The sequence below is a fragment of the Bos javanicus genome, chromosome 11 (assembly GCF_032452875.1).
Source record: "Bos javanicus breed banteng chromosome 11, ARS-OSU_banteng_1.0, whole genome shotgun sequence".
In the NCBI taxonomy this organism is placed as follows: Eukaryota; Metazoa; Chordata; class Mammalia; order Artiodactyla; family Bovidae; genus Bos; species Bos javanicus.
The window spans coordinates 18,734,839-18,761,738 of record NC_083878.1 but is presented as its reverse complement, the minus strand read 5'-3'; the positions used below and the strand labels follow the sequence as shown (position 1 = coordinate 18,761,738).

The 26,900-nt window shown below is 40.9% G+C and overlaps 1 pseudogene; it reads left to right on the top strand.

The window, feature by feature from the left end:
* Positions 1-202: 202 nt before the first annotated feature.
* Positions 203-13,460, top strand: LOC133256498 (small ribosomal subunit protein uS3-like; annotated as a pseudogene).
* The last annotated feature ends 13,440 nt before the right edge of the window (positions 13,461-26,900 follow it).

Below are 26,900 nucleotides of genomic sequence, written 5' to 3'. Positions count from 1 at the left end.
ATACACAATGATATTCTGAAAATTCACATCAAAGAGAATGAGGAAAGCCCTGTGAATGAAGGTTGGATTAAGGAGAAACTGGGAATCCATCCTGATTTTTCTTGCAGAAATCAAGCTTTCCGTGGAACAGATGCTAAGTTAAAATGGTTAGATTTCAGAGCACATTACTCCTGAGAATGAGATGGACTGAGTGCTGAAGTGACTGAGACGAAAGGAGTATGATGTTATAGGGTAATAAAAGGTGTTATAAAGGACTGGATGTTACAAGGTTCTTATCCACCTCCAATTATTTCTCTATAATCTCCCTCCTGAAATTTCCCCCACAGAGTAAAATAAAGTTGTGACTGTCCTCATCGCCCACCACGTCCACTGTCTTGTATTTCACCCATCTTCTCATCTTTTCCCAAAGCAGGTAGAGACCTTTCACATTTCCAGTCATTTATTCATGCCACTTATTTCCTGGCCTGAATTTCCTTTCTTTACTTGAAAAACTTCTACTGCAGTGAAGTTTTAGGAAACACAACTCAGAGATAGAGTAGTTAAAAATAAGTGCAAATATGGAGAGATAAACAAAACTACATATTTTGACTACTCAAATTTGAACCTCAAAAGTCTAAACTCAAAAAAGTATCTGGTACATAGTATGAGCTCAAGAAATGTTAGTAGCCTTTTCTTATGGTGACACATGGCAGCAAGACAGTGGTACAGATTTCCAAGGTGGAGAAGTTTGTCACTGATAGCATCTTCAAAACTGAACCGAATGGGTTTCACATTCAGCAACTGACTGAAGATGACTACTGTGGAATGGGAAGGTCTGAGTTACACCAACCAGGACAGAAATCATTATTCTGGCCACCAGGATGCAGAACGTTCTTGGTGAGAAGGGCCAGCACATCTGCAAATTGACTGCTGTGGTTCAGAAGAGATTCGGCTTCCCTGAGGGCAGTATTGAGCTCTAAACTGAAAATGTGGCCACAAGAGTTCTGTGCACCATTGCTCAGGCAAAGTCTCTCCGTTACAGCCTCCTAGAAGAACTCGCTGTGCAGAGGAGGGTCTGCTAAGATGTGCTGCCTATTATGAAGGGTGGGGTCAAAGCCTGTGAGGTCACAGTACTAGGAAATTCTGAGGACATAGGGCTAAGTCCACAAAGTTTGTGGATGGCCTAATAATCCAGGACTCTGTTAAATACCATGGTGACACTGCTGTGTGCCATGTGCTACTCAGACAGGATATGCTGGGCATCAAAGTGAAGTCATGCTGCCTGAGGACCCAAGTGGTAAGACTGGCCCTAAGAAGCCCCTTCCACCCCCATCTCTGAACAGAAGAGTGGGAAGCTGGAGCCACCTACCATGCTCCAGCCAGTACTCAACTATAATAGGGTGTCCTTGGCAGGATCTGGAGTTTGGATGTTGCTCTGTAAAGACCCTTAATAAAATATTTTTTAAAAACCTGTGGCCTGACTAGGCTATATTATCCAGTGTTCAGACTGAGGGTTGGGTCGCTCCATGGGGGAACTACTTGATTGATTCTTAGGGCTACCTGGATCACAGCATTTCTTTGCTTTCCTTGAAATCCTCTTGATTTCACCTGTACCTGTGAGGCAAGGGCCGGAATGGGAGGACCCAAGCAGAGTAACTAGAGAAGTACCCTGTTCAGGGGTAAATCTGGTGATGATGAAAGCTGATTATAACAGGGAAGTACCTTGATTAATTCATCTGTAGTTCAGAATTATAGCTTTAGAAGAGGGATATGTTTAAGGTGTTATCTGTAGATAACAGATGCATGTATAAAATTAATACAATAGCCATCATATTTTGGGGTTGTATGAAAAATATGAGTAGAATGAATGAAGTAAATGATGTTTTGTATGTTTAAGAGTCTTGATAATTTTTGTTGGACTATCAGGTCTTCTTCTGAAACCTTTTATCTGCAGTTAGGTCCTTGTGTATGCTTCCATCCAAAAACTTTTGAGATGCCATGCTGCTGCTGCTGCTAAGTCGCTTCAGTCGTGTCCGACCCTGTGTGACCCCATAGACGGCACCCCACCAGGCTCCCCCATCCCTGGGATTCTCCAGGCAAGAACACTGGAGTGGGTTGCCATTTCCTTCTCCAATGCATGAAAGTGAAAAGTGAAAGTGAAGTCGCTCAGTCGTGTCTGACTCTTCGAGACCCCATGGACTACAGCCCACCAGGCTCTTCCATCTATGGGATTCTCCAGGCAAGAGTACTGGAGTGGGGTGCCATCACCTTCTCCGTGAGAACTGAAGTGAGCCTCATTGACTTATGTCACATGTATTAATAGTATGTGTATCAGGCCCTGGTATGCTTAGCTAAGCCTGGTCCCATGACCCTTTTCTATCTAGCCATGAGCTAAAGGTCCTGCTTCCGCAGATGGGCACTGGGATTTGAGATGCCCATGGCTTCTCTGACCTGGAACGCTCCTGGTCTGTACCATAGTTTGGTGGAGAAGGACACAGGCCCTGGAGTCAGATAAACCTGGGTGGATTCTAGTTCCTTTATATCTAAGTTTAGTGAAGGTTCTCAACATCTCATTTGTAAATTAGAGCCAACAGTAAATTCTCATATTGTGAGCACTATATAATAATCTAGAAGACACTCAGTATGGTGCACACAGAAGTGATTACTACCTTGTTGACTTCTAAGATTAGAAACACCATCCAAGCCAGCTGAACATTGGCTATTGGGATGGCCTACTAGGATTCTGGTTATTGACCTTTACGTGTCAGACCTACTGTTAAGTGAGCAATTCTTGCAGCCTATATTCTTTTGTTTCTCTGATCTCCTCTAGTGAGGTTCTAACAAGGAAGGGATGGGAGGAGCCAGAAGCATCTCTCTGTCTCATAATTTGCCTTGGCTTTGGCTTTGGTGAGGCAAAAGACATCGATTATTTTAGAGCACAGCAATTAAGTAGGCAGGGTACAAAATGCCAATAATATCAACAAGACAATTCATTAAACAGAGTAGGTGCTATTGGTTAATAAACGGGCTTTAAACAAAGATTTGCCCTGGGTGAGCCAAAATCTTGCATAATATGTCTAAAAATAGCAAGAGTTGACTCTAATTGTCAAGTATTTTCATAACAGCATGAAATAAGTATTCTTGGAAATGAACCTAGGGTTTTTTTCTTATAAACTGTGACCATTAAAATGATGCTTAAATTCTGAGGAAGTTGCACTTGTGTTAAGCGTATTTCATTGTCTCACTCCAGTGATGTGGTAAAATGACCATAGACTTTTGGAGTCAGACAGACATTGTTTTGAATTCTACTGTGATACTAACTTAATATCACTGAGACATAGTTTTCTCTTAGGTGAAATAGCTTTAGTTTCCTCTATTTTGCAAGATGGCTGTACAGATTAAATGTGATAATGCATGTCAAGTGCCTTGTGTCATGCCATGCCCAATTTCTGTCTTTATCTTTATCTTCCAGAGCTATATGGAGAGCATACTTATGTTAAATCAACTTAGTAAAAACATTCAACCTCTCATCTGCTAACTATTCGGCATTCATCCCCTCATACAAGAGACATCAGTGTGATATAATGCTCTAAGATAGAACTTGCTGACCATCTGATCTTTTTTTCATTTGGGCAGTGCAACTCAAATTATGGATAGGGAAGAGGGGAAGTGAATGATTGAATTTATTGACTTAGATAAATAGGAAAGAGAGTGCTACTGAGCATATGTTATCATGAATGAAGTTACCATGTACTATTTTTATTTTTAGTTTAGGCTATATTTTTAATATTGTTAAGTTTCCTGGTTGTGTAATTATATATATACAAGAAATAGAAAATAATTTTATTTAATTTAAAATTTTTTTCAAAAATGAATTTGTTTTGCTGGGTTGCAGGAACCCCCAAAAGAATAATGACACCTCAAGTACATGATTAAATTGCTACATTTGGCAGATATGTGTGTGTGTGTGTGCTCAGTCACTCAGTCATGTCTGACTCTTTGTAACCCTATGGACTGTAGCCCACTAGGCTTCTCTGTCCATGGGATTTCCAGGACAAGAATACTGGAATGGGTTAATATTTCCTATTCCAGGGAATCTTCCTGACCCAGGGATCGAACCTGTGTCTCCTGCATCTCTTGTATTGGCAGGCAGAGTCTTTACCACTGAGTCACCTGCGAAGTCTATAAATATACATATATCCCCTCTTTTTAGAGTCTTTTCCTATATGGGTTATTACAGAGTATTGAGTAGAGTTCCCTGTGCTCTACAGTGCATTCATATTAGTTATCTATTTTATATATTGTAGTATGTGTATGCCAGTCCCAATTTCTCAATTTATCCCTCCCACCATGTACTAGTCACGGCACAAATAACTATTAAATGGCTAATACGAAGGCGCTGACTTAGGTGCTAGGGGTACAACAGTGAATGAAACAGGTCAAGTTCCTGGCCTCATGGTACTTAAGTGCTAGTGAGAGGATACAGAGAATAAATAACTCAGTAAAATATATAGTGCTATAGACAATGGTCATGATGTAGAAGAAAAATAAAGAAAAATAAGTATGGGACTTCTATCTTGTGTGGGGTGGCCATAAAAGGACTCTTCAATAAGGTGACATTTGGGCAGCAATCTTACGGGAGTGAAAGAGGGTTTGCAGATGTTAGCCTGACCTGACTGATATGGGCGTCCTCCAGGAGAAACCAAATTAGGGCTTACTCCCAGTCCTGATCCTTCCCACCAGGGCACCATTCTCTGATACCCTCCCTATTCATCAAGGAATCTGCTAGGATCTGATATAGCACAACCACTTAAATCCCAGTTTGGAGGATGCTGTCTATCTATAGTTCCATTTACCTTTTGAAAATTTACAGACTAATAGAGCAAGCATATGGAGAAGGCAATGGCACCCCACTCCAGTACTCTTTTGCCTGGAAAATCCCATGGATGGAGGAGCCTAGTGGGCTACAGTCCATGGGGTCGCTAAGAGTCGGACACGACTGAGCGACTTCCTTTTCACTTTTCACTTTTCACTTTCATGCATTGGAGAAGGAAATGGCAACCCACTCCAGTGTTCTTGCCTGAAGAATCCCAGGGATGGGGCAGCCTGGTGGGCTGCCGTCTATAGGGTTGCACAGAGTCGGACACGACTGAAGCGACTTAGCAGCAGCAGCAGCAGAGCGAGCATATCAGTCTGTTCTGAAAGAAGAACACTCTTAACTGGATCTTTTAAAGACTACACAACTGATCCACACAGCAGCCAATGTGGATATAAAACAAATAAAATTCCACTGCTTTCCTCCACCTGAAATACCATGTCCAGTTCTTTCTGCATCTCCTGGTACCACTATTATTCTAATAGTTGGTAGAATTTCAGCTCACCCTGTAATCTCTTTCATCTGACCCATGGATACCACCTGCCTGGGAGGAGAACAGTGGGATGTACTTGTGGCGATCCACTCCATCGTCTTCCTCACATGCCTGCATACCAGTCCTGGGCTCTCTGCTGAAATTCTGTCAACTACACTAGAACCTAGTAACTAGTGCTGATTTTCCCAAGACAGCCAAAATGTGCTTTAAAGAGTTCCTCAGCTCCATTGGCTTCATTTTATGCATCAGCAGTAAAGGGTAGAGACTGCAGAACATACCTGAGAATGTACCTCTGATTTAGGAGTGTACCAGCCTGGACAACGGAGAAGGCAATGGCACCCCACTCCAGTACTCTTGCCTGGAAAATCCCATGGATGGAGGAGCCTGGTAGGCTGAGTCCATGGGGTGGCGAAGAGTCGGACACGACTGAGCGACTTCACTTTCACTTTTCCCTTTCATGCATTGGAGAAGGAAATGGCAACCCACTCCAATGTTCTTGCCTGGAGAATCCTAGGGATGGGGGAGCCTGGTAGGGTGCCGTCTATGGGGTTGCACAGAGTCAGACACAACTGAAGCGAGTTAGCAGCAGCAGCAGCAGTAGCCTGGGCAAATGCACTCAGCCTGGCTAGGGGAGGGATTCTCCTGTAGTGAGTCAGCTCCATCTATGGACTTTAAAATAAATCCCACCATCCACCCAATACATTATGCAGTTTCCTCAAACACCTTCCTGCTTACCTTCAATTCAGGCCCTGCTTCCTACCTCTGGGTCTCTTTACATCAATATAAAGACCTATGCCAATGCATCTCTCTAGTTTTAACCCGAGTCATATTATTTAGGACAGGAGCTTAAATGACTCCTCTGGCTTTTGCACCTGCAGGTTTAGGTGAGAGGGGCTTCTGCCTCCAGCCATCACCCTGGGCAACCAGCTTGTGTGGACTCCCAGCCAGTGCATGCGTACTAGCTAGTCCCGAAGTCACTCTCCTCAGTGGTGTCAGAGCCGATCAGGGCTCACTAATAGGCCAAGCTTATATTTCTCACTTTTGTAGGTTAGCTCGACCTGAAGCCAAGAGTTCAGACATGTACTCAAGCTATACTCAGGACTATTTGCTTTTAAATGCATCCACTCTTTCTAAGCAAAATAACTCAGGACTTCCCTGAAAGACAGACAGGGAGACTAACACCTTTTGAGAACATTGAGGTCATGATGTTCATGTTTTAAACCATATTAGGGCAGCCAGGATTCTCCCAAATTAATGGCTAAGAAATTGCCCCACTTCTCAGTGACTTTTCAGTGCCTTTGTAAGGCAAGCGCATAGAGGTAATCACAGCCGTTGTGACCACCCAGCACAGTTGCATCTTCCTTACTTAATACAGCATTTCCATGCTAGGAGAGGGGGGCTAGAAGACCAAGATAGAGAGGCGAGCTTTCGTGTCCTTGAACACTTCCTGAGAGTAACTACCAACACACTGGATATAATTGCGATTAGGACACTTGGGAAATTGAACCAGGAAAGTTCATCCTCCGATATTGAATTTTAAGGTGATTTCCAGGCATGGGGCAAGAAAAAAGGTCATTCTGAAACTGTGATCACATAGGAATATTGGTATGAGGTTTTCTAGGGCAACTTATTTAATTGGGAGTTTATCTAGGAACCTTCTAATAAACAGTGGATTTTTAGAAGAGGGATATGTTTAAGATGGATTTCTGTCTTGCACGTAGAAAATGAATACAATAGTCATTATATTTTGGGGTTATGTGAAAAAAAGAAACATTAGAATGAATGAAGTAATGATGTTTTGTATGTTTGAGTCTTGATATTTTTTTTGGACAATCAGGTCTTCTTCAGCAGCCTTTTATCTGCAGTTAGGTCCTTGTGTCTGTACACAAAGACTAAAGAGAATAGGAAGTGCACTTTTCCTTCATTATCAGTCAATTATGGAGACAGAAACATTCAGATTCAGGAATTCTATATTCTTAATATCCAAAACTTCAGAAGTAATTTTGCTAGCTTCCAATTATAGAGAAAACAGATCAAATAAACTAAATCTCTAACTCGCCAATGACTTCTGTTTTATTTTGTGATTTGCCTGGACTCCAGCAAGCTGCTTCTTTCCCCACATTTTATGTATGTTGATCCAGAATCATTTTTTGATTATTGTTAGATTGACTGAAGATTTTCATTAAAAACATGAGGAAAAGAGAAGATGTGAGGCTGCAGCAGGAGTGATAATAGAAAGCTGTCTTCCTGCAGCTCAGGTATGTGGTACATTTTGTTTCAGTTTAAAATAAAAAATTGAAAATAATTTAATTCTAGTTCACATCTCTCATCTTTACTATGTGGGGTATAACTGAACAAATGAAGTGGAGATGCATTATTCATTAGTAAATGACATTTTGGCTAAATTAAACTCTATTTATAAATAACGTGTGTGTGTGTGTGTGTGTACACAGAATCCAGTGACTTTTCACCATATGACCATGATAACATCATCTCCCCCTCAAATTACTCAACAAGATGAATTTTTTGTTGATAATAATTTCAGCTCTAATGGAAAGAAATATTTATCTGACACACCATGGCACCTTAGAATTGCTAAAGGAGTAACAACTGGAGATCAGGACTTGTGAGTTCAAGTCCCAACTCTGATCTTGATTGCTGATAACCTTGCCCAAATCACTGAGAACACTGACCCTCAGTTTCTTCATCTGCAAATTGGATGTGATAACATTTCCCTTATCTGCTCCGGCCCTCCTGACTGGTTCAAGCTCTCACGTGTCCATCTCACATGCCTGGATTTTCCTGTGCTTGATGTCTGTTCACACAGAATGTCCTAAGTGCTCTCCTGCCCACTTCTGCTCAACAAACTCATTTGCAGCATTAAGACCCTGGTAAAGAAACTTTTTTTTTTTTTTTTTTTACCCCAGCCTCCCAAGTGAACTTTCCTGTGCCTTTCTTAGAGACACTGTGTATCATCTGTAGAGGAGATTCCCTGACATCCAGCAACCGTCTTTACATGGTTGTCTCCTGGACTAATCCTCTACACTCCTGAGGTTAGGAGTCACACATTACCCTACTCTTGTCTCTCCGTAATACCCAGCAAGGCAACTGGCCCACGGTGGCACTAGATACATGTTTGTGGGTTTAATCAATGCACACCCAGCTTGTCCCAGGGCCGCTGTTGGTTGTTTTAAAAACCACAAGAAAAGAGACAGAGGTTCACAGAAATACTACTAATACTTGGAAAATATCTTTGCCACTTCTGGATTTCTGCTTGCAGCGCTGTATGGACGGGTGATGGCAAATCTCACCCATCTTTCACTTTCAGATATAAGAATCTGGTGCAGTCATGTAGCTTTTTCTTTCAGGTTAAATAAGCCCCAGTTCCTGTACTCATGATTTATAGGCCCCATTTTCCAAGTCTTTAATCATTTTCATTGCTTTTCTCTGGAACTATTCCAAGTTCTCTATTCACTTAAGTTTCAGGCTCCAAACTGAACATGGTATTGAAATACTGTGTGAAAAAATCATGTGTATTCCTATAGTCAATATTCTTATTTATACATAAATATTCCCTCCCCCCCATCAGTCTATAAATATTAATTGGACACTTATGCTATACCTGGCACTGGACTTCAAAGCTTTTGGTAATTTTAAACATTCTGATTTTTCTCTGTGAGACAGGATTTCTCTGGTGATGTTACATGAAAAGTGTTAGTTGCTCAGTCATGTCACAACCCCATGGACTGTAGCCTGCCAGGAGATCAAACCTGGTCTCCTGCATTACAGGCTCAGATGGTAAAGAATCTGCCAGCAATGTAAGAGACCTGGATTCAACCTCTGGGTCAGGAAGATCCTCTGGAGAAAGGAATCACTACCCACTCCAGTATTCTTGCCTGGAGAATTCCATGGACAGAGGAGCCTGGGGGGCCATAGTAAATGGGGTCATAAAGAGTTGGACGTGACTGAGTGACTAATACTTTCACTTCTTTTCATTGCATGGAAAACATATTTGTAAGTGTTTATAAAGTAGTTATTTATGTAACAGTGAAATGGCTTTCCATGTTAATAAGTATGCTACCTCTTATCTGGTTTTTTAATGTGACATTAATTTAATAACTCCTGTGTTCCATGAATATAGCAAGTTTATTAATCACCCCATATTACACTGTAAATTGAAGAAGCAGAAAATTATCTAGAGATATTTTTTCATTATACACTCTGTTTTTGGTTTTTATCTGATTTTATTTATTTGTTATGGGTGGCTCAGTGGTAAAGAATCTACGTGCCAGTGCAGGAGACCCATGTTCAATCCCTGGGTTGGGAAGATCCCCAGGGGGAGGGCATGGCAACTCACTCCAGTCTTCTTGCCTGGAAAATGCCATGGACAGAGGAGCCTGGTGGGCTACAGTCCATGGAGTTGCAAAGACACAACTTAGTGAAGAAACAACAATTTATTACTCTTAGAACATCTCATTTTTGACTGTACTCAGAAGTTCTCAGAGAAGACATTCTCCATCTCTTGGCAATCTGTTCCCCGTCTTTCTCTTTGGCTACCTTCATTCTCTTGGCCACAAGTTTAGCATGTTCTGCAGCCTCTTTCTTATTTTGCTTAATGTGCTGTTTCTCCAGAGCGATACACCAATGTTTACGTTGCATAACATGGCGTAACAAGACGGTGAATGTTGGGTCTTTGGTTGTAAGTTTCTTCTTTGTTTAGGGGCTTTCTCACAACACAGGGGTGGACATCATCCTCTTTAGAGAGATTAAAAAGTTTGTGGATTCTGTAGCTCTTTGGGGCCCCAGGTGATAAGGCACGAAAGCATCAGAGAGTCCAGAAATACCCTTCTTCCCTTTTTCATGCTGACAAAGTTGAGAACACTCAGGTGGGCATTTATAATGCAATCTCGCACAGACTTGCACTTTCTCCTTGGTCTGTATCGGGAATGCCTCTCCCTCAGAAGCAAGTGTGCTCTGCCATGGGTCAACACACCCTGCTTCATGGGGAAACCTTGTCAACACTTCTGATGCTCTGTCTTTTTATGATAGCCATCTCAGTGAGTGCTCAGTGGTTTCTCGTTGTTTTTCAAGTGAATGTCACTACGGGTAACCATGTTGAGCATGTTTTCACTTGCTATTGGTTAATTTTTTTTGAGCAATGACTGTTCAAATATTCTCTCCATTTTCATTCAGGTTATAAGTCGCTTTACTGTTGAGCTCTAAGAATTCTTTATGGGTGCTGAATATATCCCTTGTCATATACTGTATTGTTGTTCAATTGCTAAGTTGTGTCAGACTCTGCAATCTCATGGACCACAGCACACCAGGCTTCCCTGTCCTTCACTATCCCTCAGAGTTTGCTCAAACTTATGGCCATTGATTTGGTGATACCATCCAACCGTTTCATTCTCTGTCACCCTCTTCTTTTGTCCTCAATCTTTCCTAGCATCAGGATTTTCTCCAATGAGTTGACTCCTCGCATCAGATGACCAAGGTAGTGGATTTTCAGCCTCATCATCAGTCCTTCCAGTGAATATTCAGGTTTGATTTCCTTTAGGATTGACTGGTTTGATCTCTTTGATCTCAAGAGTCTTCTCCAGCACACACACTGCATATGATTTAACAAATATTTTTTTCTCATGCTGTGGGTTGGTTTTGTTATTTACCCCAGGTCTGTGCTCTGAAGAGTATTCAGGGTTGTACACTTTCTCCCAGTCCTGTAACGTCAAGCCAACCTGGGATATCCGTGTGCTATCTGCAAGGGTTTGTAATGCCCTATGCAGAGGCTCCCATACACGGTCTGTGGAGGCTCACGTGCACCGTCTTGGGAGGATACAAGTAGCCTGCTGGGCCACATGCCATCCAGTTTGGGGGGTGGCTGCCAGTGGGGTGTCTGATGGGGTTTGGGGGCCAGCCTCTAGGGTCTGTGGTCAGTTTTTGAGATCTGCACAGTGGTTTCTGTGACCCCAGCCCTTTTGCCCTGCTCCTACTCCCCCCAAGACCATTCGGCCAGGCGGATCCCCTTGATGCTCTGGATAGGGTAAGGTAGAAGTGGGCTTTGGGGCCTATGTCCCACTAGGCTGGGGAAGATGGGTGCTCATTCTGCTCTTACTTTTCCTTGTGGGTAAAATCATGGGTTGAGGGGTCTCTCCTGGCATTGAGCTGTGAAGCTGTGGAGGATGGTTGACACAGGGAATGTGAAACTCTTCTATTCTTCAGTGCCTCTATCCTTGTTTGTTTGTTTATTTTATCCTCAAAGGAAGTGCTCTAAATTCTCCCCTGGACTTCCAGGTTCCCACAGGGGTATTCCTGTCTATGAATGGTGACTAAAATTGATGTTTCTTTGGGAGTATGAGGGCTTGAATCTCCTACTCTGCCATCTTGCTGACATCCTGCATCTGTATTTCCCCAGAGCAAATTTGATAGGCTTTTCCTCTCCCATGCTGGGAGGAGAGGCCTCTTAGTTCTTCCCATATGCATGTGGGCTCAGGGTGGGAAATAGTGGCCCTTTCTTTGGACACTCTTCATAACAGATGTGGCTGTAGTGAGATCTGGATTCTCTGCAGAATGCAGAGAGAAAAGGGGCCTTTCCCTCTGTCATGATACAAAGCGCAGATCTTTCTGGATGTAAGAAGCATGGTACAGACTTGCAGCAGTGTCCAATAGAACTTTCTGTGATGATAGAAATGTTCTATACTTATGTCATAGGATACTGTAGCTGCTAGGCACATGTGGTATTCAGCTCTTGAAATGTAGCCAGTATGAGCGCAGAACTGAATTTTTAATTTTAATTATGTTTGAATGATTTAAATTTATATAACTACATATGGATAGTGGCTACTGTACTGAAGTGCTGGTCTAGAAAATCTCTTTCTCTGTGTGTATGTTGTAAGCAATGGGAAGCAGTTTGAATTGTTGAGCAAATATCTAGGTAAAATATTATCTCGGATAGTTAGTCCTTAGTGTCTTAAAAAAAAGTTCTGGTGGTTGATCTAAACAAAAAAAGGGTATGCTTGAAGGTGTTTGAAAGAATTTTAAAAGTTCAGATTGTTATAAATCTATAAGCTTGATTTAATCTAGCCATCAACTCTCAAAATAAATGAACATAGATTTAAAGCTTTTCAATTTAAACCATCTTGAGTTTTAGATGTGTTATCTTTGAGAGAGGGATGAAAGTCTGGAAATTTTGTCTTCTTTTTGACATTTAGAGGAGATAGTTGCTAATACTATTTTTTTCCATTTTGCCTTGAGAAAACTGTATATAAAACTTATTTTTAGTATTAGTTAATGGTCTTTTAATAAATTTTGATTAAGTTTTTAGGGATTTTGGTAAGAGATTTTTTTGAATACTATCTTAGGGGGAATAAACATTGTGAGTTGATTTTTTTTTTTCCCATTTCTGAATACCCTTGAGCATTTAAAGAGCAGCATTGCATGAGAAATGCCTCCCCCTTCGCAGGCAGTTTTTAGTCACTGGCCAATATGAAGAGTTAAATGTCTACCTGACTTTGGCAGCACGAGGTGCAGTCTCCTCTGAATTCTGCTATTCTTTGATTTCATCAAAAGGCATATTTGCATATGGACTGATAAGGCACCTTGGCACTGAGATCCTGGATTTCATACAGGCACACACTTGGCACAAGACTGATGAAAACTCAATTATGATTTATGTCTATGCAACAGAATTTCCTATTGATTACCTGCCAGAACCATGATAAAGCAATGTTAGGCCTGAAGCCAATTCTTCCCAGCTGTAATCTCTTCTTAGGTTTTGTACTCTATGCCTTTGCTGGAGTTTTCTGAGCATTTGTGAACAAAAATGGTTCACAGCAATGATCTTTAGATATGCAAACTAGTCTGCAATAAAGGATCCTCTTCTTAGTGTCTTGGTTTACTTTGTATTTACCTTTCAACCATTTGGGGTTTATCCAGAACCTGCTTATGTTCTTTATATTGTTCTGAGTTTTATAGGATGTAGAAGAAATGGAAAACATGGAACTTGTCTATAGTTACCTGGAGGAGGTCAGTTGTCCAGAGATGAAGATGTTATCCAAGAAGCAATTGCCTTCTATTATTGATACATTGGTGAAATCGAGCGACATGACAGAGTGATCAAAGTGGAGCCAACACTAGACTGAGAGGCTTCTTGGTACATGATTATTAATGGAGAAAAGACATTAAAAATAAAAGAAATTACAACTAGGTAGAGAGAATATGGAATGAGGGTCATAAAGGGGGTTCTTGTGGGAAACCTAGCTTCCTTGATAGTTTTCTATTGAGACGTGAACATTTTATTCCTCATATTGAAAAACAATACATTTATTTTAAATATTTAACTTTGAAACAGCTTAAAATATCTAACATTAAAATAGTGCTCCTTGGGTGCTTGGCCCTGTTCTAAGCATTTCATACATATTGGCTCATTTGAATCTCAAAACATCTCCATGAGGAAGTTCTATTATTATCTCCATTTACAGGCTAGTTAACTGCAGACCAGAGACAGTAAAAGACTTGTCTAAGGTCCCACAGCTAGAGGTGGTGGTGCTAGAGTCTGAACCCAGGCAGTGGGGCCCCGGGCTCTGCGCAATCAACCACCAATCTGTACAGCCTCTCATCAGTGGAGAACAACAGAAAGACACACTCCATGGCTTATGTTGTGGCTCCTCAAACAATAAGAGAGCTGTCCCTTTCTCATGATGAGGAATAGAAAGGTCACTTCTTTAGGTACAAGGTCACTTACAGTTGGATGGGCAAGGTATCCTCATTACTGCTTAAAGCTGCCAGTTTTAAAGAGCCTTCAATTCTGTAGAATAAGTTCAGGACTGTATAAGTTAGAATACGTTAGGACTGTATAGTGGGTTGAATTGTGTTCCCTTGAAAAGATGTGTTGAAATTGTAACCCCCAGTATCTCAGAATATGACCTTATTTGTAGATAGGGACATTGCTGAGGTAACAAATTTACTTTGTTATGGCAGGTCTAGGGAACAGGTTGAAAGTGGTTTTCAGATATTTGATGTGGCATCCTATTAGTTGAGAACTATTTAAACTCTCAAGAGGGGATCCACTTTCTGCATATAGAGAGTAGAACAACTTAAAACCTCCACAGGGAGATTAATGAGCTATCACATGTACTAAAAATCTCACGTGACAGATTAGAACTTCATACAGTTGAAAACTTATTTCAAATTTTATCACTACTTAAAAAACAGTTCACATCAGAATCTGTGTTAGGCTACTGTACTAAATAATGTATAGTTAGATTCTAGGGAAGTAATTTTTTTCCTCCAAAGATATTCAAGGGCCTTTCTCCTCAACTTTTCCACCATTATTTATGCTATAGGTACAGCTTCACTTGATTGGATGAATAGTATAGTTTATTTTGTACTCTAAGAGGATTGTATTTCCTGTCCTAAATTATGTTTTGTTATTGTTCAGTCGCTAAGTTGTATCTGATTCTCTGCAGCCCCGTGGACTGGAGCACACAAGGCTCCTCTGTCCTCCACTATCTCCCAGAGTTTGCTCAAATTCATGTCCGCTGAGTCAGTGATGGTATCTAACCTTTTCATCCTCTGCCATCTCCTTCTCCTTTTGCCTTCGATCTTTCCCAGAATCAGGGGTTTTCCAGTGAGTTGGCTCTTCACATCAGGTGGCCAAAGTATTAGAGCTTCTGCTTCAGCAACAATCCTTCAAATGAATATTCAGGGCTGATTTCCTTTAGGACTGACTGGTTTGATCTTGCAATTCAAGAGACTCTCAAGGTCTTCTCTAGCACAACAATTCGAAAGCACCAATTCTTCAGCATTCAGCCTTCTTTATGGTCCAACTCTCACATCCGTATGTGACTACTGGAAAAACCATTTGCGGGCAAAGTGATGTCTCTGCTTTTTAATATGCTTTCTAGGTTTGTCATAGCTTTTTTTCCCCAGGAGCAAGCATCTTTTAATTTCATGGCTGCTGTCACCATCTACAGTGATTTTTGGAGCCCAAGAAAATAAAATCTGTCACTGCTTAATAAGTTATAGCTATCCTTTATTGGACAATAGCCCTAAACTGTATGCCAGGTATTTTATTATCAAATTAAGAGTTTAGTTTTCATAGACTAATGCTTTATATGTGGAACAGTAAACATTAAGCAAAGTTTATTCCTTTAAAGACCACCGCTAACCTCTTCAGTCTCTCCTAGATAAATAGATATGTTAGAGATATTGAATTGTTGGTGCACTTATTGAAAATCCCTTGCTCTTTATCCTTGTATATAAGATTTGGCTGTTTGAATAGCTCAGTGTAGACAGAGCCTCTCTGTATTGTGGCTGTGTGTGTACCACTAGCCTGTGTCAAGACTCATTTTAATAAGCAGTCCTGTGTATCTTGTTGTATGAATGGTAACAAAGTTATAATGATTGCTAATTATACCATCTATTTTGAAGATCTCAGGGAAAGTTTCTGCCTGCTCTGAGTACAAGAGCAATTTTATAAAACTTCCCCTATTATGGTTCTGCTCAGATCAGAGCCAATAGGAACAGTCTTTCAACATGGCAGACGATAGCTTTTGGGATTATAAAGGATTGTATTTAGTTTTTCCTTCTTTAAAACTTGGCTCATAATGATCCGGTTAGGCTGACTTCAACCCCTCTCTCTCTTGGCTATAGAGAAAACAAGCAAACACTCTTACATGAATATTAAAGCTCTATTATTTCAAATAAGGAGTGGCCTGAACAAGCCTCTGACCCCACTGGCCAATTATTGTCCAAAAGAAAGGCCACTTGGCCTTTTCTTCTTTTTTCTCTTTCCAAACAAGTTATTGTCTTTGCTGGATAGTCTTATCTTTTTGCGGATTTATAAATAAATAATAATCCCCTACAACTTGTTTCTATTTCCTAGATGTGCATTTCATAATGGTTTGTCATGGAACACACAGAAGTAGTCTGCTCAAAGCTAAAAATGCTTTCAGGGCTTTGTGCATGTTTTATTTTGCCTGAAATGGGAGTCTGGTTATCTTCAACTAATTCAGACTAATGCTATTTTGTCCATGCTAATGGAACTGGGACATCATCTGCCTGTTCATCTGGCTCTACAATGGGTTCAGAAGAATTTTCTGGGAATCATCCTGGCCTGCCTTGCTAGCGCTTCCTTTGCTCACCTTTTTGGGGGGCAAGTGGCCTGGCTGTGCATCAGACATTTGTCTTGATGGCAAGTCTGCAGAGTCCCCACCTTCTGGAAAGGATACGAACTCTAGCCCCAGCTCTGGGCTCTGCTTGGATACCAGAGGATGACTCAATGGCACACAGAATGCTTCTCTCGATGCGTTTGCTGTCACCACACAACATTAATCAAAAGCTGGGAGGAACAACATTTAGAGAGGACTGCCAAGTTCATCCACCTCCTGAAACTCTGAATTAAATTTCTGAGTCAAAACTGATCAGTGAGCCTGGAACACTCTTTTGTTGGGTCGGCCATCCCTGCCTTCTCTTTCTACCTCTCAGAAGGGCAGCTTTTCTCTGTGTTGTGTCTGTGCATGTACCACTGGGCTTGCGTCAAGACTCATTTTAATAAGCAGTCCTGTGTATCTTGTTGTATGAATGGTAACAAAGTTATAATGATTGCTAATTACACCATCTATTTTGAAGATCCCCGGGAAAGTTTCTGACTGTTCTGAGCACCAAGAACAATTACACTTTGTTGGGAAATTTGGCATGGACACTGAATTGAGTGACTGATGAGGTTTCTCTTTTCATGTTGGCTGCCAGAAAATTTAGGGCTAGATTTATGTTCACCTATTGCACATGTGCAAGTTGCGGTGATATGCATTTTTAAACTCATTCCTTGCTGTGTTTCAGCTCCTCTCTGGTTTTACTTTCTTCTCTTGCCTTACTTTTAACTGTTGCTATTACATCTCCTGTGTGTCGTTTTATAGGCTGTTTCAAATCTTTTCAAGAATAGAGAAAAATATGAAAATAAGCACATATACATAAGCAAGATAATATCAAATAAGGTTATGAAGGATGGTTGCAGATTGGTTAGTGGAGACAAAATGGGGATTTTCAGATGTAGGGAGCAACATGGACAGACATACAAAGGTAAAGTGAATGGTTTTGTCAAGGGATCTGATAAAAATCTTCGTTATTACAGTAAAAATGATGTAGCAAACCTGCTCAACTGAGCTCTCTAAACTAGAATATGGAAAAGAGATGCATGATATAAAAATGGAATTGCTCTTAAAATCTCTCAGCCTGATATATTTTATTTCAGAAATAAATTTGTGGAAATATTTCAGTTGCTATACACTGGAAAGAAACCTAGAAGCACTCAGAAAATAAAGCACATTGAGATAAGAAAATTGTATTGGTATCTTTTAGCTTAATACATCTTCCTTTTTTATTTAAATATTTCAGAAAGAGTTAGGTGATGACATTTTTCATTAATTATCCCTTCCAGAGATCCTGCCTACATCTATTTGAGAAACAACATGGGGAAACACTAAACATTTTAAGGTAAGATTAAGTGTAAATTGGAAATTCAGTTGAATAATGATGGCAATAATTTAAATACAGACAAGAAACATTATGGCTACTTTCTTTACCTAGGAATCTTCTAATATCAAAGTGTCATTTTCATTGATTAGTTCCATGAGGTTAAGGAATTTTTGTCTAGTTGATTACTGCTATATCCCAGGTATTCAACCCATTTACCAGAATGTGATAGATGATCAGTACATATTTGTTGAATGAGTGAATAAATGAAATGCAATATTTAGACTATATTTGTACAGTCAGGATGAAATTATTTTTAATAGGTGATTAAAAAATATATTTACTTATAATTGAAGGATAATTGCTTTACAGTATTGTGTTGGTTCCTGCTATCCATCAACATGAATCGGCCATTGGCCAGCATGTCCCCTCCCTCTTGAACGTCCCTCCCACCTCCCACCCCATCCTACCCCTCTAGGTTGTCACAGAGCAGTAAATTTGAGCCTCAATCGGGATAAAATTGATTTGAACTTGGGGAGGCAATGACAGGGACTTAACTTTTAACCCATTTGGGGAATATAGACTAAGGTAAAATTCCTTTTAGAGTTAATATACTGATAGCTATTCAAATGTTACCATTCAAGTGATTACTTGAAGGCCTGGTTTCCCTCCACAGTTTGGAGCCTACCCCAGAATGATTGTTTTGTGAAATAATTGTCCTGTTGGTGATAGAATAATGAATGCTGGTGATGTGAGGACCTTAAACACCAGGAACCCCTCCCTGCAGAGGTCAGGGGACAGTCATTGGGAGGTGATATCTCTGGTTCAGATCACTTAGTCATATTCCTAAGAGATTACATGGCTCTGCAGCGATGCACACTCACTCTGGAGATGGTCAAGTCCCTACTAGAATGCTATCTCATCTGTTAGATGAGAATAGTAGTTCCTACTTCATAGGATTTTTTTGAGAATGTGATGAAATAATGAATGTATTTAGAAGAGTGCCTGGTATAATTCAAATCAAGAGTTCAAAACTATGGCCAAATTATAGCGTTAGAAAGTAAGGCACAATTTGCTTGAGAGTTCAAAGTCATCTTATATTAAATTTTCCCTGATGCCCAAGTCGAATGGAGTACTTCCTTCTCTACAACACCTATTTAGTGTTTTACAGGCCTGTGACTACTCACCTCTCAAATAGTACCCCTTGTAAAGGCAGAGTGTGCCTGCGTGGTAGGCAATTTGAAATTGTTAATTTTACTTGAATGCTTACCAGTATTATCCTTCAATGAAATTAATGCAGTGGTCTGAAACCAAGGCATTCTATACAGAGACGCCTTTAATGATTAGTCCAATTATTCAAATGATGAATCTTTCAGAGAGGAATAATTTAGTCATACTGGCTATTTGTCTAGATAAGGGTTTTTCAAACTTGGCACTATTGACAGTTTGGGCTGGATAGTTTTTTGTTATGTGGCAGTGTCCTGTGCCTTGTAGAGGGGTTTAGTAGGATCCCTGACCTCTACCCACTAAACATCGGTAACTCCTGCCTGCCTCACCAGTTGTGACAATAAAACATGTCTCTAGACGTTGTAACAAGTGTCCCATTGAGCAAAATAATCCCCAGGTAAAGAACATTGGGATAGATCATAACAAATAGTTGCTTCTCTTTATTACATTTTATAATAATCTATGGAATATATTTTAAAATAAGATCATGGAGTCTTCCAGAGGCAATTAAAAATAAAGAATGGTAATTCTCCATTCTGTAATGTGCAGAGAGTTGGAAACTTTTGATGTAGCTCTCGGTTCTCTGGATTGAAGATACAGAAGTTCCACAAGCCTCTGGGGCAGCCCTGCTTTTGTGCCCATTTAAACAGTATATGAGCTTCATGTTTGCCCTTCTGTGGTGTATTATATAAAGACTCTCCAGACAAAATTGATGGAGAATAGGTATAAATATTGCTTCCTTTCAAATTTTTTTTGCATTGTTTGTTCATTAATTTCCTGTGTACCACATTTGCCTTGTCCTTTGCAGGTGTACAAAGCATTCTAGGTCATTTTCTGGGTCTATAGGATAGAGTAGGACAGGAGGTTTGAGGTGACCGTGACTCACATCTCAGGGCCTTTCTGCACATCGACAGTGGCTAACACACCTGGTGCTTGGAACATCTCCTAGCATGGCTGCTGGAGCAGACTTTCAGCACCCACTCCATTGCTCTCCAGCTGCCCTGCCCCACAGACAATCAGAGCATTGTGCAGAACAATCCTGGTGCTGTTCAGAGAACATAGCCCAGGGCCCAGGGGTTGCTGTTTATGTGTGGCACTAGATCAAGAATGATACGGTAGTAGCTTTGTGGATGTGCCTAGGAAAGACTTGTATCAACAGCACCTGAGGCTCTGGCCTCTCTCTCAGCCCTCTGTTTCTGTTTCCACTGAAAACAATGCCATATGTATCCGAGGAGTTGGATCTGTTCTGAGAAAACATGCACTAGGAATACACCCAAGCCCATGGTGGGCTGTTGCCACATCCCTTGGTATTTCTCTGTCTCATGTGAGGGAGAGTAATGTTGTGCATGTTTTGTTAGGTGCCTGTTGACTTATAGATCAGGGTGGGGATGGGCAGTGATGGGAGGATAGAAGGAAGCTGAGATGGCTCTGAAAGAACCAGATGCCCCCTGTCTCCATAAAGTGCCCCCTATCTTCAGCTGAAAAAGAGTTTATATGAAGACTGTTTCCATACTCTGGTCATGCTTCAATCATGCATGTGACCAGATTAAAAAAAATCACACTTAAGTGGTGGAGGTACAAACTTCAGTTTATCTGAACAGAAAATAAAGGTGGAAAAATATTAGTGACAAGGAAGATTGGCTAAAGGAAGGGCAACAATAAATGAACCATAACTTTTTCCAGATTTTTGTGAGAAGAAGGCTGAGCACCAAAGAACTGATGCTTTTGAACTGTGGTGTTGGAGAAGAATCTTGAGAGTCCCTTGGACTGCAAGGAGATCAAACCAGTCAATCCTAAAGGAAATCAATCCTGAATATTCATTGTAGAAACTGATGTTGAAGTTGAAGCTCCAACACTTTTCCCACCTGATGTGAAGATCTGACTAATTAGAAAAGACCCTAATGCTGGAAAAGATTGAATGCAGAAGGAGAAGGGGATGACAGAGGACGAGATGGTTGGATGGCATCACCAACTCAATGGACATGAGTTTGAGCAAGCTCCAGGATTTGCTGATGGACAGGGAAGGCTTGTATGCTGCAGTCCTTGGGATCGCAAAGAGTCAGACGTGACTGAGTGACTGAACAACAACAACAAATAGTTCTGACTTAAATACAGATAAAGCAGAGTTGTGAACAGTGTTTAGGAAAAACATACAAAAGAAATGTTGTCACTTATTGAAGTGCTTTTTAACACTAAGTTTATATGAAGCATGGAAGAAAGCATAATTTGAACATTAGTGACTTGAGTTGGCACAATGTTTTTTATTGACTATTATTCAGAGCTATGGCCATTATATTTTCCTGTTCTGATTTTAATAAGAATATTTTCAAGCACATTTTTACTATTTTATGACCAGAGTGCTAACTCTGGCAACAGGAAATTTGTAAAACTGTACAATACAGCCCTTCCAACATGGTTCCATCAGTTATACACCAATAAATAACAGTGATTTCAAGGATGATTAATCATAATCATTATAAAGCACTTTGGCCAAGCCAACATCTGTTTCCATGGATACAGCAGCCAGCCATCTCAGTTCTGTAATTTATATGTTTCAGTTATTGTTCCCAGATGACTATGAGGACCATTCCACACAATATGACCTTTTAACTTCAGACCCCAATGGACTCTCTGGTTTACATGCAGCCTGTACTCCTTTTGAGAATTTTTTGTTGAGAATTTTGGAGCTCTGAGGAAATGAAGCAGGATTTCAAAGGTCTTCCCATTATTGCTTCCTTGAAGAGGCAAAGTGAAAAAGCACAGTCAGTAACAAGCAACCAGTAGCGCTGACGATGCTCTCAGCGAGTCAGGGGTACGAAGACTCACAGGCATCGGAATGGCCCACTCTATGTCATGCTGAAATTGAGTGCAAAGCTGGTTCACAACCGGGTGTCCTGACTCTCAGGCCAGGGCTCATTTTTCCCCTCAATTATTTTAGACAGATATGTTTTAGTCAGCTCTTTATTGAATGAATTTTTATTGAAACATACTATGTTCAAGGCTCAGTGCCAATAAGATAATGGCAAGTCAACAAAAAGTCAAAACTTGTCCTAGTTCTGTCCTTGTGGCTCAGAAACAGGCTAGTGGGGGAGTCTTGCATTGAGCAAATAGTCAAAGAGGCCAATGCACAGTTAGCCTGTGACAAATGTCGAGGAGGTAAGAGTTATCATACCCTGAGGGCCTGTCGTTAGGCATTAGGCTCAGTCACAAAGTTAAGGACAGGCTTCTCTGTGGCAGTGTCACCTAAGCTGAGATCTGAAGAAGGAATGAACTATGTGAAAATTGGAGGAAATAATGTGTCAGGAGCCAACATGTGCAAATGCCCCACGGCAAGAGGAAGCAAGGTGAAGTCCAGCACTAAAAGAAGGTCACAACGGGAGTGTAGAAATATGGGAAAGAATCTGGATTATGCAGGTCTCGTGTAGCCCAGAATGAATATTCTGTCAATTCTAGTTACAGAAAGGACTCACCTGAAGTAGCCCAACTTGGTTGAGTTGCATCAGAATCGGAAAGAGTAGCTGGGGACAAGTGACTGGAGTCTCTCTAGCTTGAAGGGTAGAATCATGCTTTGGTTCTTTGCCCCTTTAAATACTCTACTTTGATTTTTTCCCACTCACCTCTGCTGTGAAGCCCAGATGCTGAAGGTGACAGGAAAGCCTTGATGCTTGTCTGTCGTTGGCTACTCTGACTTAATACTCTGACGTATCCAGAGTTCTGATACGTCAGAACTCTGAGAGTTCTGGTTCTCTCCTCCTCAGCAGAGGAGAGAGGCCATGACCCGAACTGTTGTCATGGGGCAGAAAGAATTGGTTTCATGAAGACATTTCTCTTTCTGTACATACGATTCGAGATAGTTCTCCCATGTACTGAATGTGTAAAACACCATATGAAGCATACCTGCCTGCATTAGTTTTACATGCTGTGTATCAAGTAACCATATACAAAGCAGATCAAAACAACACATATGTATTATCTCACAGCTTTTTTAGGTCAGGAGTCTGAACACGGCTTAGTTGAGTCCTCTGCAAGGATTTGATCAAGGTGTCGACCAGGGCTGCATTCTCATCAGGAGGCTTGACTGAGAAAAGGCTTGCTTCCATGCTCATGCTGGTTGTTGGAATAATTAATTTACTTGTGGCTGTAGGACTTAAAGCAGCTTGCTTTTTCATAGGCAGCAAGGTAGAGCAAGTTGCTTAGCAATATAGAGTCTTGTCCAGAATAATATAATCCTGGGAATTAAATCATATCATCTTTGCCATATTCCACTGGTTAGAATAAAGTCACAGGTAACCAGTCCACAATCAGAGGGAGAGGATTATTACAAGGACATGAACACCAAGAGTCAGGGATCGTGAAACCATTCTATCTGCCACGCTATTCATGCTTTAACATCACACACATATTCTCAGGGATTGCCTGTGTAATGCCTGGGTGAATTTTGTATTCTTCCTGGATCACTGGGTCAGAGAGACCTCTGGATATGGTTTGATTGCCACATAAGTGTAACATTGGAAGCCTGATAGAAAGTGAAATTCCCTTGGTAGAAATCCCCTAGCCTGATTCCTTGTAGAATGAATGACAGATGGAGCACCAGCTACTTTGGGTGGTGAGGGGATGGATGAGGTTTTTCTCTAGTTCACCCTTCTTCCCCTAGAAAGGAATCAGCAATGAGGTCGATAGACTGACACCAAGGGAGGAGCAGGGGACCTGGCTCTAAAGACAGGAGAAAGCAGATTTGGGGTGGGAAAAGGCACTGGCTGAATTGGATGGAGTTCTGGCTCTGCTGCCTTTGGTGGGTCATCCCCCTCCTGTGGGATGTGCTAATAAAATGAAACAGGCAAATTAAAACAGTGATTTCTTAGTGTCTATAGTGGTAGGGTGTATGTGTGCTTGTGTGAGAGAGAGACAGAGAGACAGAGATAGAGACAGACATGGGGACAGAGACAGACACAGAGACACCGAGATACAGACACAGGGGGATGGGGTAGAGATCTGTTCAGTTCAGTTCAGTCGCTCAATCGCATCTGACTCTTTGCGACCCCATGGGGTGCAGCACGCCTGGCCTCCATGTCTATCACCAACTCCCGGAGGTTACTCAAACTCATCTCCATCGAGTCGGTGATGCCATCCAACCATCTCATCCTCTGTCATCCCCTTCTCCTCCCGCCTTCAATCTTTCCCAGCATCAGAGTCTTTTCTAATGAGTCAGTTCCTTGCATTGGGCGGCCAAAGTATTGGAGCTTCAGCTTCAGTGTCAGTGCTTCTAATGAATATTCAGCACTGATTTCCTTTAGGATGGACTGGTTGGATCTCCTTGCAGTCCAAGGGACTCTCAAGAGTCTTCTCCAACACCTCAGTTCAAAAGCATCAATTCTTTGGTGCTCAGCTTTCTTTATAGTCCAACTCTCACATTCATACATGACCACTGGAAAAACCATAGCCTTGACTAGACAGACCTTTGTTGGCAAAGTAATGTCTCTGCTTTTTAATATGCTGTCTAGGTTTGTCATAACTTTTCTTTTGAGGAGCAAGTGTCTTTTAATTTCATGGCTGTAGTCACCATCTGAGGTGATTTTGGGGCCCAAGAAAATAAAATCTGTCACTGTTTCTATTGTTTCTCCATCTATTTGCCATGAAATGGTGGGACCAGATGCCATGATCTTTGTTTTCTGAATGTTGAGTTTTAAGCCAACTTTTTCACTCTTCTCTTTCACTTTTATCAAGAGGCTCTTTAGTTCTTCTTTGCTTTCTGCCATAAAGGTTGTGTCATCTGTGTATCTGAGGTTATTGATATTTGTCCTGGCAAGCTTGAGTCCAGCTTGTGCTTCATCCAGTCCAGCATTTCTCATGATGTCCTCAGCATGTAAGTTAAATAAGCAGGGTGACAATACACAGCTTTGATGTACTCCTTTCCCGATTTGGAACTAGTCTATTGTTCCATGTCTGGTTCTAACTGTTGCTTCTTGACCTGCATACAGATTTCTCAGGAGGCAGGTCAGATGGTCTGGTATTCCCATCTCTTTAAGAATTTTCCACAGTTTGTTGTGATCCATACAGTCAAATAAATATGCTGTTTAGGTTGGTCAGATGGTAAAGCGTCTGCCTGCAATATGGGAGACCCAGGTTTGATTCCTGGGTCGGGAAGATCCCCTGGAGAAGGAAATGGCATTCCACTCCAGCACTCTTGCCTGGAAAATCCCATGGATGGAGGAGCCAGACAGGCTACAGTCCATGGGATTGCAAAGAGTCAGGCACGACTGAGTGACTTCACTTTCACTTTATACAGTCAAAGGCTTTGGCATAGTCAATAAAGCAGAAGTAGATGTTTGGCCACAGCAATCAGAGCAGAAAAAGAAATAAAAGGAATCCAAATTGGAAAAAAAGAAGTAAAACTCTCACTATTTGCAGATGACATGATCCTCTACATAGAAAACCCTAAAGACTCCACCAGAAAATTACTAGAACTAATCAATGATTATAGTAAAGTTGCAGGATATAAAATCAACACAGAGAAATCCCTTGCATTCCTATACACTAATAATGAGAAAACAGAAAGAGAAATTAAGGAAACAATTCCATTCACCATTGCAATGGAAAGAATAAAATACTTAGGAATATATCTACCTAAAGAAACTAAAGACCTATATACAGTAAACTATAAAACACTGGTGAAAGAAATCAAAGAGGACACTAATAGATGGAGAAATATACCATGTTCATGGATTGGAAGAATCAATATAGTGAAAATGAGTATACTACCCAAAGCAATTTATAGATTCAATGCAAGCCCTATCAAGCTACCAACGGTATTCTTCACAGAGCTAGAACAAATAATTTCACAATTTATATGGAAATACAAAAAACCTCGAATAGCCTAAGCTATCTTGAGAAAGAAGAATGGAACTGGAGGAATCAACCTACCTGACTTCAGGCTCTACTACAAAGCCACAGTCATCAAGACAGTATGGTACTGGCACAAAGACAGAAATATAGATCAATGGAACAAAATAGAAAGCCCAGAGATAAATCCAGCACCTATGGACACCTTATCTTTGACAAAGGAGGCAAGAATATACAATGGATTAAAGACAATCTCTTTAACAAGTGGCGCTGGGAAAACTGGTCAACCACTTGTAAAAGAATGAAACTAGAGCACTTTCTAACACCATACACAAAAATAAACTCAAAATGGATTAAAGATCTCAACGTAAGACCAGAAACTATAAAACTCCTAGAGGAGAACATAGGCAAAACACTCTCCGACATACATCACAGCAGGATCCTCTATGACCCACCTCCAAGAATATTGGAAATAAAAGCAAAAATAAACAAATGGGACCTAATTAAACTTAAAAGCTTCTGCACAACAAAGGAAACTATTAGCAAGGTGAAAAGGCAGCCTTCAGAATGGGAGAAAATAATAGCAAATGAAGCAACTGACAGACAACTAATCTCAAAAATATACAAGCAACTCCTACAGCTCAACTCCAGAAAAATAAATGACCCAATCAAAACATGGGCCAAAGAACTAAATAGACATTTCTCCAAAGAAGACATACAGATGGCTAACAAACACATGAAAAGATGCTCAACATCACTCATTATCAGAGAAATGCAAATCAAAACCACTATGAGGTACCATTTCACACCAGTCAGAATGGCTGCGATCCAAAAGTCTACAAGCAATAAATGCTGGAGAGGGTATGGGGAAAAGGGAACCCTCGTACACTGCTGGTGGGAATGCAAACTAGTACAGCCACTATGGAGAACAGTGTGGAGATTCCTTAAAAAACTGGAAATAGAACTGCCTTATGATCCAGCAATCCCACTGCTGGGCATACACACTGAGGAAAC